The following is a 14,561-nucleotide window of genomic DNA, read 5'->3' as shown; positions in this document are numbered from 1 at the left end:
GCGAGCGGGCGTGCATGTGAAGCACACCACTCTGGACTCACCCAGATGTTTTGTTTTCAGATGTGTCTAGGTCTTGTGGATTCTTCTACATAGCAGCGTTCCAAAGTCCAAAAAGTGCAGCCCTCACCATTCCAAGTGGGACGATTTTGAGAGTTAGCAAAGCTCTCATGGCCCAAATGTAAAACCAAAACCCAAAATAATCAAATGCTTCTCCTTCTTGCTTACCATAGGATAAGATCTTTTAGTGCGCGGGGGAGAGCTGAAAGACTGTTACTCCCTTCAGTTGGGGTGGGGGCATAACCATGCCCATACTGGTTGATAGCCACCACCCCCACTATTTTTCTTTTTTTTTAATTTCCTGGTATCTAGTATGTTTTCTGGAGTGAATTGGATGTAATTGCCCCATCTGCCCACCGGTGGGCAGAACAACTTTGGGCCCATTTATTTGGGGTGGGGGTATGGCCATACCCCAACCCTCTTTTTTGAAAAAAGATTCTTCCCTGGTCTCTGGTGGGCTTTCTTCCCCCTTTGGGGGCAGATGGGCCTTCCAAAAATAGGCCGATCTGCCCCCAAGGGGGGGGGGGCAGATATGGCCAGCAGTAACGTGCCCCCATGGGGAGCGACCCTTGCCCAAGGGGCTTCCCCCCAAACAACACACACACCAATCCCTGGTGCCTAAGTGGTTTCTGCTCCCCCGGGGGCAGATCAGCCTAATAGAAATAGGCTGATCTGTACCCAACGGGAGTAGAAATGGCCTAAAATAAATTTACCCCTCCCACGGGAGCGACCCTTGCCTAAGGGGTCGCTCCTGTTGCCTGAAAATGGCTCAAAAATAAATCACTGGGGGCTTAGTGGTTTCTGCCCCCAAGGGGTGCAGATCGGCCTAATAAAAATAGGCCAATCTGCTCCCAAGGGGGGCAGAAATGGCCCAAAATATATTTGCCCCCCAGGGGAACGACCCTTGCCTAAGGAGTCGCTCCCCCTGCGTGAAATTGATGCAAAAAAATAAAAATCCCTGGTGTCTAGTGGTTTCTGCCCCCAGCCTAATAAAAATAGGCCCATCTGCCCCCAAGTGGGGCAGAAATGGCCTAAAAACAATTCCCCCCTTCCCCCCCACCCAGGGGAGGCAACCCTTGCCTAAGGGGTCATTCTCGACGTGTAAAGCACAAAATAAACAAAAAACAAAAAAGATCCCTGGTGTCTAGGGGTTTCTGCTCCCCCCTCCCTCCCCGGGGCAGATCAGCCTAATTATAATAGGCCGATCTGCCCCCAGGGGGGGGCAGAAAAGGCCTAAAAATATTTTGCCCCCTTGGGGAGCGGCCCTTGCCCAAGGGGCCGCTCCCCTTATTTAACAATATAAAAAAAAATCCCTGGTGTCTAGTGGGCATTTCTGCTGCCTGATCGCATCACGATGGGGCAGCAGAAATGCAGAGGGAGACATGAAAGGAGAGGAAAGGACTTTCCTCCCCTTTCATGCCTCTCTCGCCCCCTCCACCTGATCGGAAGAGAAATGCTTTTGCGATCCGTGCTGGAAGCTCAGGGGCAGCCTCTGATGACGTCAGTGCATTGACGTCATCAGACGCCACGGGGAGGTCAGGGGGGTGGGTGGAAGGGGAAGTGATTCCCCTTCCATCCCTGCCCAGGGGAGGGGAGTGTTTGGCCTATAGCAGGACAAGCTGGTCTCGTCACCAGGCAACCATGGCTCGTCCTGGGCCCCGTAGGGGTTAAAAATATTTTTTTTGCCGTTCCCCACTGCTACGCTGCCACGCCCCTTTTGCCTCCCGCGAGTCACAGCTACCACCAACAATGATGAATTACACTCATTTGTTGAGTTGTGTGAGTTTTATTCAAAATTCATTCCGGATTATGCTACCAAAATGAAGTACTTCACAAAAATGTTAAGAAAATCTGAACCTTTTCTGTGGAATGATGAGTGTCAGAAAATATCTGATCATACCAAAGCTGAAATGGGTGATGCTAGTTCACTCAAATCATATGATACAAGGTTACCATGTAATATCACAGTTGATGCAAGTAAACATGGATTAGGTGCTGTGTAACCCAGGATGTACAAGATGAGGAGTACAGCATTTTATTTGCATCAAGTGTGTTGAGGGACTATGAAGTCCATTATTCTGTGATTGAAAAAGAATAACTTGCTTATTATTAGGCAATTGACCATTTTTGTTGTTATTTTGGGGGGAAAAAATCACTCTAAAAACAGATCATAAGCCACTTGTGTTCATCCTGACTGGAGGAAAGGTGAAAAGTGATGTGCCACGGATTGCTAGATTCACCACAAAGTTATTGCAATAACATTTTGTTGAAAAACATATTCTGGGAAGAGTAAATGTTAGGGCAGATTTCCTTTCCAGGCTTCCCACTGATGTACAAGAAGAGTCAATGGAGGAGGATGCCATTGAAAATTGTTTTATGAAGTGTGTATGTGTTTAGAAGAAAAGTTGAAGAGCGCTGGTGATGGTGATCAGGTTCTTGCAGTAGTAAAGGGTTACATCAGAGATGGTTGGCCTAAAGAAAATCAGGTACAAAACAAGGCTCAACCCTTTATCAAGGTTGCAGAGCAGCCCCTGCAGTTTGCATAGGGATATGGTGAATGCAGGGCATGAGGGTCATCTAGGGACTACCATGACGAAAATAAGTATTAGAGATGCTTTTGGTGGCCATCTATCAATAAAGAAACTGAAGCAATGGTGAAAGAGTGTGTGGTATGTTATACAGCTGAAAAAGGTCTCAAGGTGTTTACATCTTCATTGAATTCTATAGAATGTCCAGTTGGCCCTTTGAACAAAGTTAGAATTGACATGATTGGGCAATTTCATTTTTTACCTAGCCAATACCGTAATGTGTTTGTGTTAATGGATTACTATAGCAAATGGCCAGAGGTTTGGTTTAGTTCAGATACTACGGCAAGGAAAGTTACTGAACTGTTGAGAGATGTTTTTTCTAGAGAAGGATTCCTGGAATTTTTGAGTTCAGACAACCGAGTCCAGTTTGTGACGTCAGATATGCAAACATTCTTATTGGAGTCTGGAATGAAACATCTTAAGAGCTCACTATATCACCCAGAGACTAATTAATTATTTGAGACAATGAAAAGGGTAGCAGTAGATTGTGTGAAGTGGGCCACGAACAACGGGTGTGTGAGGATGGTGTATGTTCCATGTTACGGTTTTATCCTACCACAGCTCACTCAGTTACTACCATTTCTCTGTTTGAATTGTAGAGGGGAAGAAAACCCACTTTGATATTGCATCCAGCTTGGATGTCTAAATGGTTGCGAAAGACTGAAAAGATGATTGATGTGGATGTAAGAATCAGAGAAACAATAAATGATTCTCAGATGAAGCAGTGTGTACAGTATAAGAGTAGGAAGCATGTTAAACATAGGACATTTGCAGTAGGTGACTGGGTGAGAATAAAGAGACGATGGGTTGTGAGGAAAGGAGGCATGTGCTTTAGTGATCCTATCAGGATAAAGAGAGAGTCTGTGGAAATGCAGTAAAGATACAAGGTGAGTGTTATGCTCTTCAATTAATGTTATGGCAATAGAATCTTATAATGTAGCTGAGAACTCTGGCAACCCAGGGTTCTGTTTTGTGCCATTTATTTTATGCTTGATGGAGGCTACCTTCTGCGGTTGGTGTCTCTTCAATAAACTTCTATCTTTTACCTGATCTTGGAGGATTTTGCTTTCCAACACTGGCGACGACTTGCCTGGGAGGAAACAGGCGAAGACACCAACCTTTCCTGACATGTACCCACGTTTCTTCAGATCATTACGATATCCTAGTAAGGAGTTGGAATTATAACTGCACCTATCGGATTTCATTCGAACTCTGCAACTGTGAGTCTATTTATATCCTAACCTCAGTTGTCTTTGTAATATATTAATCTCTTCGCGCATCCCAGCCGCCGAGATACATGTCACTAGAACGTTATTTTTGACGAATGGAAGCCTACATGAATGAATCTGCATGTTAATGTGCAAAGAAAAACAAGGAAACGCAACTTTACTAGTGTCTTTTCCTCAAGCACCATCGGTACCACGCGCTTCTCTGCCATGCGCGTTTGCTACTTGACTGTTCGATACCGTGCACACTGTGTTCTCTGCTGTGCGCGTCTGCCTGAGGAATAGTGCACACGCATCTGCACACGCGTGCGTGTTCACTACTTGACTGTTCGATACTGCGCGCATTGTGTTCTCTGCTGTGCGCGTCTGCCTGAGGAATAGTGCACACGCATTTGCTTCCTGCCACTCACTTTTCCACCACCATTTTGAATGAGGAAATGAATAATATTTACCTTCTCCTTGCTTTCTGGAACGTGTAAATACACATTTTCAGCATTTTACATGTTTTGATAATTTTTATGTTCCCTGATGAGTGAAACAATGTATATCTCAATTTTCTGAGAATTTTAGATATTTAAAAAAAAAGAAAAAAAAGAGTGATCCATCTGTAATTGAAATGTACTTACTGTATATATATTTTGAAGCAGAGATCTTGACAGCAACCTATGGCAGCAAGTAGTATGTCTCAACCACCTGCTTTTTTATCGGAAAAAGGAGAACCTGTGTTACCATGTAAACATTGGAAGAAATTATTTGACTCCTATCTCTTAGCCATAGGAGGAGAGAAAAATTCTCAGCTATTACGAAACAAGGAATTCTTCTACACATCTTGGAAGTAGAAGGCAGAAATATTTACGACAGTTTGGAAACAATACCTGTGGGAGAAGCAGATGGAGAACCAAGGGATGGATACGTTATGTTTGTGGCAATGTTGGCCTAACATTTCGAATCTAGATTGAATGTGGTTCTACAAAGACATACGTTTTTTGCACGAACTCATGGAAAAACTGAAAATGTTGGTCATTTTATTGCAGCTTTGCGTACTTCTGACAAAAAGTCCTGATCTAAGAGAGGCGATTGCAATAGTGGAAGGAATGGAGACTACAAATTCTTGGTTAAAGGAAATGAATGATACTGATCCACAGGGTTGTTCACACACGGATGTTATTAAAAATTTGCATGGCCTAAGCATTATATCAAAGTAAATGCTGACGTTAGAATGTCTGCTCCTTTTAAAGATAAAGACAGCAAGGAGGTTAAGGTGAAGTCTTTTCGCTGTGGTATCCCGGGGCACTCAGCAAACTACCAAAATTGTTATGCGAGAAATTCCATATGTAGGAAGCGTGGAAAAAGGGGTCCTTATATACAAGTTTGCAAGGGTGACAAACCCTTTAGTGTGGGAAACATCCTTTATGCCGACTTTTTTATAACGAAGTCCTGGTTAACGAAAGCGGAACAACGCTTTCTTTAACCACGACTTCGTTATTTTGTGCCTTAACCACGCATTTCCTGAACAACGAACATGCATGGTTAAGGTACAAACAAGGGAGTCGGCTGAGGAGGACGACGCAGATGAGGCGACGACTCAAGTAAGTGGGGGGTTTTAGGTTTTGGGGTGGGGTTGGGGGGTGGGGCGTTTTTGGTTTTGGGGAGGGGGTGGGGGGTCAGGGGTTTTAGGTTTTGGGGTGGGGTTGGGCGGGTGGGGCTTTTTAGGTTTTGGGGAGGGGGTCGGGGTTTTAGGTTTTGGGTGGGGTTGGGGGGTGGGGCGTTTTTGGTTTTGGGGAGGGGGTTGGGGGTCGGGGTTTTAGGTTTTGGGGTGGGGTTGGGCGTTTTTGGTTTTGGGGAGGGGGTGGGGGGTCGGGGTTTTAGGTTTTGGGGTGGGGTTGGGGGGGTGGGGTGAGGCATGCAGGATCAATGGGTGCCTGTTACTAATTACTTTACCAGGAATGCCTTTACAACAAAACCAAAGTGGTTGTTAAGGCATTCGTGGTAAAGGCATTAGTAGTAACAACGATGTCGGTGTTCCGACCTCGTTGTTTAGGCACCCGTTGTTTTGTCAGTCGGCATTCCGTCGTACAACCCTTTAGTGTAGATGTTGTGTCAGAAAATATGAACAAGATGGTGTTTAATATTAAACCTAATGTTAACTAGATAGTAAAGAATGTTGATGAAGATCCAATCGTTATGCCTGGATGTTCCATCAAGATAGACAATGAAGTAATTACTGTTTTGGCTGATTCAGGGTCTCCATACACTATGTCAGGAGACAGAAACTGGGAAAAGATACTTGGTAAAAATAGAGATCTTTTGCTAGAAATGTACATTAACCCTGTGAGTTATGGGGGTACTAAGATTGAAGAGTTAGGGTACAGGATTATGAAAATTCAATACTTGAACAAAGAAACTTTTGGACAAGTATATGTAGCTAAATGAGGGGATAATTTTTTAGGATGGCGCCATCAATGTGACATGGGCATCAGACTAGACCCTAATTCTCCGTGTCAGGTGATGGTGGTGAACAACGATGATAACAACTCAGATATTTTCAAGGAATTTCCCTCTGTTTTTAATGACACCTTAGGTTGTTTAAGGAACTTTGAGCACAAAATCATTCTAAAAAATAATGCTGTTCCATCTGTTCACAAAGTGAGGAGGATTCCCAAACTGATGATGGAACCTCTTAAAAAGGAACTACACAAATTGTTGAATTTGGGTGTTTTTCAAGAGATTGAAACTTCAGAGTGGTTGGCACCAGTAGTATTGGCTCCCAAGGAGGGTGGGCAACAAATTAATGTTATGGCAATAGAACCTTATGATGTTGCTGAGAACTCTGGCAACCCATGGTTCTGTTTTGTGCTAGTTATTTTATGGAGGCTGCCTTCTGTGGTTGGTGTCTCTTCAATAAACTTCTATCTTGTATCTGATCATGGAGGATTTTGCTTTACAACAGTGAGCAAGGGTGGAATATGGATAAAATTGTGAAAGTTGAAACAGAGAATAACGTGACCCATCGTGTTGGATATGAATCTTCCACAGAAACTGGAGACAATTTTTAACACAAGTTTTGACCGGATACCCCCTGCAGCAGTACACATCATCACGGAAGAGAAGTGGATCGTTTTCTCCTGAACAGTGTTCTTGAAGATCATCTCATGTTAAACGTCTACCACTGAAGTTGCAATTATTCTTTTTATTTACTACTGTAAACCTGCTGTTAATATATATATAAGGTTATTTGCTATTGGTCATTACATTTGGTTATCAAATGTTAGCTGGTAGGTTATGTTTACAACATTTTAACATCAAGCTTATTGATTTATTGTTTTTTGGGTTTAATTATATCATAGGCTTTGCTTCGTTTTATTGTGTTTGTGGAAGGAAGGTAAAATTGTGATGTGCTTATCATGGGACCCATACTGCTGGTAATGCTCTGTCAAAATTCCATTGATGTCACATAGTGTTGGAATGTTGACAGAGGCATTCCAGGTTGGCAGTTGAAGGATAACGGGACAGCGGCAAGCTGACTGTGATTGTAAAGGGAAACTTATTCATTAAACTCAATGTTGACTTACCATATATTGCTTCCAGTGTATGACACACTGGTCTTTAGCAACAAAACCTCCCCATGGGGTTTAATTTGGTGGCCGTCGGAGCTAGGACCAACACACACACACCCACAGACCGTGCAAGAAATCTAGGGATCATTCTGAATGACAAGCTCACCATGATGGCTTAAGTCAAAGCAGTGTGCACCTCCTTCTTCCACATCCTATGTGTTAGAAATGGGGTTTTTGGTTGGCAGTCAGGTTGCCCTCTGTCCAAGCAAGAACCCTCACTCTAGTCAGGGTAAGTCACACACAATCCAAAATCAGCCTGTGCCCACCCTCTGGTAGCTTGGCACGAGCAGTCAGGCTTAACTTAGAAGGCAATGTGTAAAGTATTTGTGCAATAAATCATACAATACCACCATATAGCACCACAAAAATACACCACACAGTGTTTAGAAAAATATATAATATTTATCAGGATAATTGTAGGTCAAAAAGAATAAAGATGCAATGGGAAATTGTAGAGATATCACTGAAAAGTGATATAAAGTGTCTTAAGTCTTTAGAATATAAACTAAGTCTCTTTCAAGCACAAGTACCTGGTTGAGCGTGGAAAAATCTCCTCAAAGGGCCACAAAAGAAGAGGTGCGTGGAAAAAGGGTGTGTGCGTCGATTTCTTCTCAGCACACACGGCTTGCGTCGTTATTTTCCACGCGGGGAAGTCGTGCGTCGTTTTCTGGCGCGCGGACAGTCTCTTTTCGTGGATCGCGGGGATTACCAGATGTCCCGGGTCTGTGCGTGGATTTTCCTGCTTGTTTTCCGGCTGCGCGTCGTTCTGCGGGGCTGCGCGTCGAAATTACGATCTCACGGCAGGTGTCGCGTCGATTTCTCCTCTAGAGGTCGGGCAGCGTTGTCCTTGCGAAGCCGTGCGTCGGATTTTCGGTCGTCCCAAGAGCGTCGCGTTGATCAGCGTTGGTGTGCAGCGTTTTTCTCGCCGCGGAACAAGCTGTGCGTCGAAATTTTCGGCGCACGGAGCGTCCAAGCGAAAGAGGGAAGTCTTTTTGGTCCTGAGACTTCAGGGAACAGGAGGCAAGCTCTATCCAAGCCCTTGGAGAGCACTTTTACAGCCAGACAAGAGTTCAGCAAGGCAGCAGGCCAACAACAAGGCAGCAGTCCTTTGTAGAAAGCAGACAGATGAGTCCTTTGAGCAGCCAGGCAGTTCTTCTTGGCAGGATGTAGTTTCTGGTTCAGGTTTCTTCTCCAGCAAGTGTCTGATGAGGTAGGGCAGAGGCCCTGTTTTATACCCAAATGTGCCTTTGAAGTGGGGGAGACTTCAAAGAGTGGCTAAGAAGTGCACCAGGTCCCCTTTCAGTTCAATCCGGTCTGCCAGGGTCCCAGTAGGGGGTGTGGCAGTCCTTTGTGTGAGAGCAGGCCCTCCACCCTCCCAGCCCAGGAAGACCCATTCAAAATGCAGATGTATGCAAGTGAGGCTGAGTACCCTGTGTTTGGGGTGTATCTGAGTGAATGCACAAGGAGCTGTCAACCAAGCCCAGCCAGACGTGGATTGTAAGGCACAGAAGGATTTAAGTGCAAAGAAATGCTCACTTTCTAAAAGTGGCATTTCTAGAATAGTAAGATTAAATCCGACTTCACCAGTCAGCAGGATTTTGTATTACCATTCTGGCCATACTAAATATGACCTTCCTGCTCCTTTCAGATCAGCAGCTGCCACTTCAACAGTGTATGAGGGCAGCCCCAATGTTAGCCTATGAAGGGAGCAGGCCTCACAGTAGTGTAAAAACGAATTTAGGAGTTTTACACTACCAGGACATATAACAACACAGGTACATGTCCTGCCTTTTACCTACACAGCACCCTGCTCTAGGGGTTACCTAGGGCACACATTAAGGGTGACTTATATGTAGAAAAAGGGGAGTTCTAGGCTTGGCAAGTACTTTTAAATGCCAAGTCGAGGTGGCAGTGAAACTGCACACACAGGCCTTGCAATGGCAGGCCTGAGAGAAGGAAAAGGGGCTACTTAAGTGGGTGGCACAACCAGTGCTGCTGGCCCACTAGTAGCATTTAATTTACCAGCCCTATGCACATAAATGCACCTTACTATGGACTTATAAGTAAATTAATAGTCCAATCAGGTATGATTCAAGGTTACCATGTTTTAAGGGAGAGAGCATATGCACTTTAGCACTGGTTAGCAGTGGTAAAGTGCGCAGAGTCTAAAAACCAGCACAAATGAGGTCAGAAAAAGAAAAGGAGGAAGGCAAAAAGTTTGGGGATGACCCTGTCAAAAAGCCAGGTCCAACACTATGCATGCTGCAAAAGATCTTTAAATGGTTACTTCACAACACCAGATGGACCATCAGACAAGCCCTCATCACCAGCAGGCTGGACTACATCAATACTCTCTACGCCGGAATCTCCAAACAACTCCTAAACAGACCATCCATAATGCAGCTGCAAGACTCGTACTTGACCTTCTACACCGCTCTCCATTCACAAGCACAGCCAATTCAAACTTCTCATTCACACATACAAAGCCCTACACAACACAGGACCAGAATACCCGAACAGCTGCATACACTTTCACCAACCCACCAGACACCTACGCTCTGCCTCAGTCTCACTTGCACACACGCCCCACATCTGCAAAAGCAAAACTTGGGAGGTTCCTTATTCTCCTACATCGTACCCAAGACATGGAACGACCTCCCTTAACACATCAGAGCATCCCTTCTCGCTTACTGAGTTGCATGAGAAACTGAAAACCTGGCTCTTTATACAAGCATTTAGGGACCACACACCTACACACCTTGCCCAAGTGACTGGTTACCCTCCCGGGTGATTCGTGTGCTATACAAATCAACATAATATAACTGGGTAAAAGTTATGCCTCGCTAATGAGCTCTAAGAAGAGCGAACCTAAGCACGTGTCAGGGATTGCTTTTAATCATTCCAGGTTGGTTAGGAGGGTATTTTACAAATCCAAGCTGTAATACTGTGACTGGAGTGTTGAAAGCTTTTGTCATGTTTCAGCTCTCTCAGGTTGGCACTAGCTAGCTAATACTCTGCTTAAATACTTTGCTGCAAAAATGGTAAACATGCTTTGGAGGCCATCAGTTTTAGAGTGTAGGTGGTGTTGTGCAGTGTTTCATAGAAGGGGCTACTCTCCACTTACAACTTGGGAACTACCCAGAGTTCCCTACTTCTTTTAACCTTGTTTTGTTTATCCTGTTAGTAGACGCTTGAAATGTATGACAGGACTTGGAGGGATGCGTTGGGATAAAGAAATTATATTAATCACAGGTATATATAGTAGCACGAGGTTTATGTAAAAAACACATCCCTGCATGTTCTGTAGAGCTGCAAGGAAGCGACTTGAATTTACGTTAATTTACACATTTGTGCGCCAAATATGACGTTGAGGCGCGAAACAAAGTTTTAAACGTAACCGCGTCATGACACAATATGCTGAAATGCGTCAATTAGTATTTAAAGAAGAAAAAAAACACGAAAAAAATGTGTTGTCAGAAGTGGGATTCGAACCCACGCCTACAGAGTAGACTGCGACCTGAACGCAGCGCCTTAGACCGCTCGGCCATCCTGACACTGAAACGAGGAGTCCAACATGCTTCTGTTGGCAGACAGAGCAGGCTATAGTTCCATGTCAGTTTCAGATGTATTGGCACCCACCAAGCAAACTGATTTTACGCAAGGCAATCTGCAGCATTCCTGAACAAATATAATCCCTCCTTGAATTTAGCAGTCCAACCTTTCGCTTTCCAGCCCGCGCTCGGCTGAGTCACAGTTCGTCAGTGAGAAACGCGGGGGCTACAAGGAGTATCTTCAACTGCGCATGTGCGGACCAAGTACTGAGCTGTAGCACGGTCTACGGGGAACAGGAAGCGCGCGCCTGATTCATGGCAGACATTTGGCCTCAAGTAACAGTCTAAAATAAAGAATAAAGAATCGTTGCAAACTGCAGAGTAAGCAAAATGACTGTTTCTGGTCTCCACTGCCACTACGACATTTGTTACATAATGCATTTTATTTTCCTTGCTTTTAATAATTTACACGCTGTTCGTATCAGAGGTAAGCAGTTTATTGGCTCGAACATTTACTCGTAGCTTTCTATTCGAATCTGACAACATCACTACATCATGGTCACTACTTTGAAGTTTTTGCACACATCAATAGAGAATAAAAGACGGCTTGATTTGTGTAAAGCGGCGTCGTTCTGACAGACGCCCATTCTTGCTGGACAATGCGGGTGGGCTAAAAAATGGGGGCATACTAGTAAGGGTAGACCTATAAACGCTAGCTGATAGATAGCAGGTAAGTACTTTATCTGTCAGATTAAAGTTGTGGTACAGCTGCTCATGTGTTTGAATATGGTTACAACATAGGGTGCATGGGCGCAAGGAAAACAGAGCGGATACCATGACATTGGTGCCCAGTTCCAACACCTAGAAAAGCAAAGAAAAGGGCATCGTGCTTTACTGATAACAACATTGGAGTTATAATAATTCATCCACTTGTACATTCCTCTCAGAAACTTAATCAGCCCTTGCAGACATCTGTGACCTACATGTCACTCATACCTTAACACAATGGTTTTCAAACTTTTTAATGCCGCGCCACCCATATAGAGAAAAAAATCATCAGTCCTCCCCCCTGGAATTTTTCACAATTATTCAATAAATTGGCAATGTTTAAATAAGTCTAGGCATATTTAAACATTGCAGTTCTGTTACCTTTTTAAAAAGGTAATACATTCTGCTTAAAACAAAGCACTGTTATCTGCATAATGTTTCTTTTGGCCAGAGCCTGGTGCCCCCTGAGATCACTTGCGGGCACCCCAGGTTTGAAGACCCCTGCCTAAACAGTACATTCTATGTGAGTGATGAAAGGTTGTTCTAGTCTGCTCACAGTATATGTTCTGCAGGGAATGAAAAATGTCACTTGCTGCCTTACGGGAGAGAAAAGCTTGCTTTACTACTACTATTCTGTAGCTGAGAGTGCCACCTGTCCAGCCCTGCCGAGTTTCCCAGCGACATGCGTCATGTGCTACCCAGCTTGTATAAAGAGCCAGGTTGTTTCCTTTGAATTCTGGGACATGTAGTTTTATTTATTCCATTATAAAACAGGACTACAAGTCTGAGAATTCAAAGGAAAATACCTTGACTGGAGCAGCACATCACACATGAATCTGGGAAACCTGGCAGCTATGCATGTCAGGTTTTTATACAGTCATGATCAGTATTTTAATGTCCTTACTGTATAAAAATTAGAAACATCTGGCCTGGGCCTTTGCAGAATCTTAAAACAAAAACATGGCTGGTATTTTTCTCTGGGGAAGGTGGCAACCCTAGCTGTAACTTGTATAGGAAGCTACGCTTGCACTGCCCTAGCTATCCTCTGAAGGAGCAAAGCTTTATACTGTCTGCCCAGGGCGTGCCTGTTCTATGAAGAAGCGGCGTTGCAGCTGCTGTCGCCTTATCTTATGAAAAAATACAGAATATATTGAATGTGCATTCATAACATACCCTTAGAACCAACAACTGTTTCACAGTAATTAATATGACACGACAGCCTTTCGTACTGAGGAAGGCAGCTGGCCCATGAATGACACTCATCAGTAACGCAGAAATATGTCAGTGGAAAAGAGAAGTGGGGTCCGTTGCTTGATCCTCCCATTTTTAGGTCGACCCTAGACGGTGCTAGTGCTGTTACTTAGCAACCTGTTGTATATACTTTGTATGGTTCAACTCCATCCATTGCTTTGCATTTGTCTATGTCAGTGTCCTTTAAAAGTACGTGCTTTCTAATGGACAGTCCTTCCTGTTTGTCCCTCCTTTTTCACTTTCATTTACACCCCGGAGCAGGGACCAGCTTCTTTATCTTTGTGCTTGATTCTTTATCTGTTTCTTGGGGGGGACTATTGTATTATTTCTTCCCTGCTCGTTTCTTTTGACTTGGCTCGTGGTGCTGTCCCCAACACCTCCCACCGTTGCTGCCTTTCTTGTTCATGCCAGCGCCCGTTGAAACAGTTAATCTTCCTGTGCGTTGCCGTCCCCTGCCACCTCCCGCCCATCGTTGTATTTACTATTTATATGTTCGCGCTGTGATTTTTTTTTGTTTAGCCTCTGCTCGTATTTTTAAAAGCTGTTGGCTGTAAAACCCCAATCTCATATTTGTTTTCTCTGGTACTGGCGCTGCTGAGGCACCTCCCCACCCACCCTGTCTATGAGCAAGCCCCTCCAGTGGCAGCATATGGATCCGAACCCTGGCGAGCCATGGGCACTGGGAGCCTCTGTAGCAGCTGTGGAGGCGCCTCTCCCCCGCCTTCTTTATGAGTAGGTTCCTCCAGCAGCAGCATGGCCAAGCAGTATGACTCTGAGTTTCCAGCTCCACATTTTTCTTATAATAATTTCATTGTAAAATCAGAACTGGGACGTCAGTTTGGGAAAAAAAAACATACAATGATTGGGTGGGTTGGGTGCTATTAAAAAACAGAATTTGTTCAAGTGTGAAGTTGCTTTTACTTGATGTGTTTGCCTCTATTAGTGCCGCCCGCCACTCATCTCTTAATCAGCAAAGTATGCTGCACTTTATCTTTAAATAAGGCTGACGCCCCCCTTTGTTTTGTTCTGCACAGCGCAGCTTGTTCTTTCTCCCTGCTGCTTTCCCTTACCAGAGGTAGGACTAGGATCATGTCTGCATGGTCACCGTGAAAAGGAACTGGGAGCTGTCCCCGCCATCCCTCTTTGACAGCAGTGGGAGTAGAATTTGCAGCCTCTTCCACCATCCATGGAGTCTGGTGAGGAAATGTTGATGCCTAATTGCTTTGGTAAAGCCAGCGTCCAGGAAGAATGAAGGCATAGGCTAGGCTATTATTCTTTTCACAGGGCACAATGGCTTGCCTTACTGCCTGTGTGGTGACTGCAAAAGACAGGGGCCAAGAGAAAGGTAAGCAACCAGCTGTTAATGTCTGTCAAGCTGAGGCATTTACAGAACCTGCTCAGACAGATAATGTTGCTTTAAAGACCATGCTACTCTTTCCAAAGAAGAGCATTAGGGTCGGGTAGAGTTAGGTTTATCTCTAGGCTACGTGGCGTTAAATTGTT

At 44.4% G+C, this 14,561-nt stretch overlaps 1 non-coding gene across 1 annotated transcript; it reads right to left on the bottom strand.

Annotated features, from left to right (window-relative positions):
- Positions 1-10,959: 10,959 nt before the first annotated feature.
- TRNAL-CAG (transfer RNA leucine (anticodon CAG)) lies at positions 10,960-11,042 on the bottom strand. Its single transcript has one exon. It is a non-coding gene; the product is annotated as a tRNA-Leu (tRNA).
- Between the last annotated feature and the right edge of the window lie 3,519 nt (positions 11,043-14,561).

This window comes from Pleurodeles waltl, chromosome 5 (genome assembly GCF_031143425.1).
Source record: "Pleurodeles waltl isolate 20211129_DDA chromosome 5, aPleWal1.hap1.20221129, whole genome shotgun sequence".
Lineage (NCBI taxonomy): Eukaryota > Metazoa > Chordata > Amphibia > Caudata > Salamandridae > Pleurodeles > Pleurodeles waltl.
This window is presented reverse-complemented; position numbering and strand designations above follow the sequence as displayed.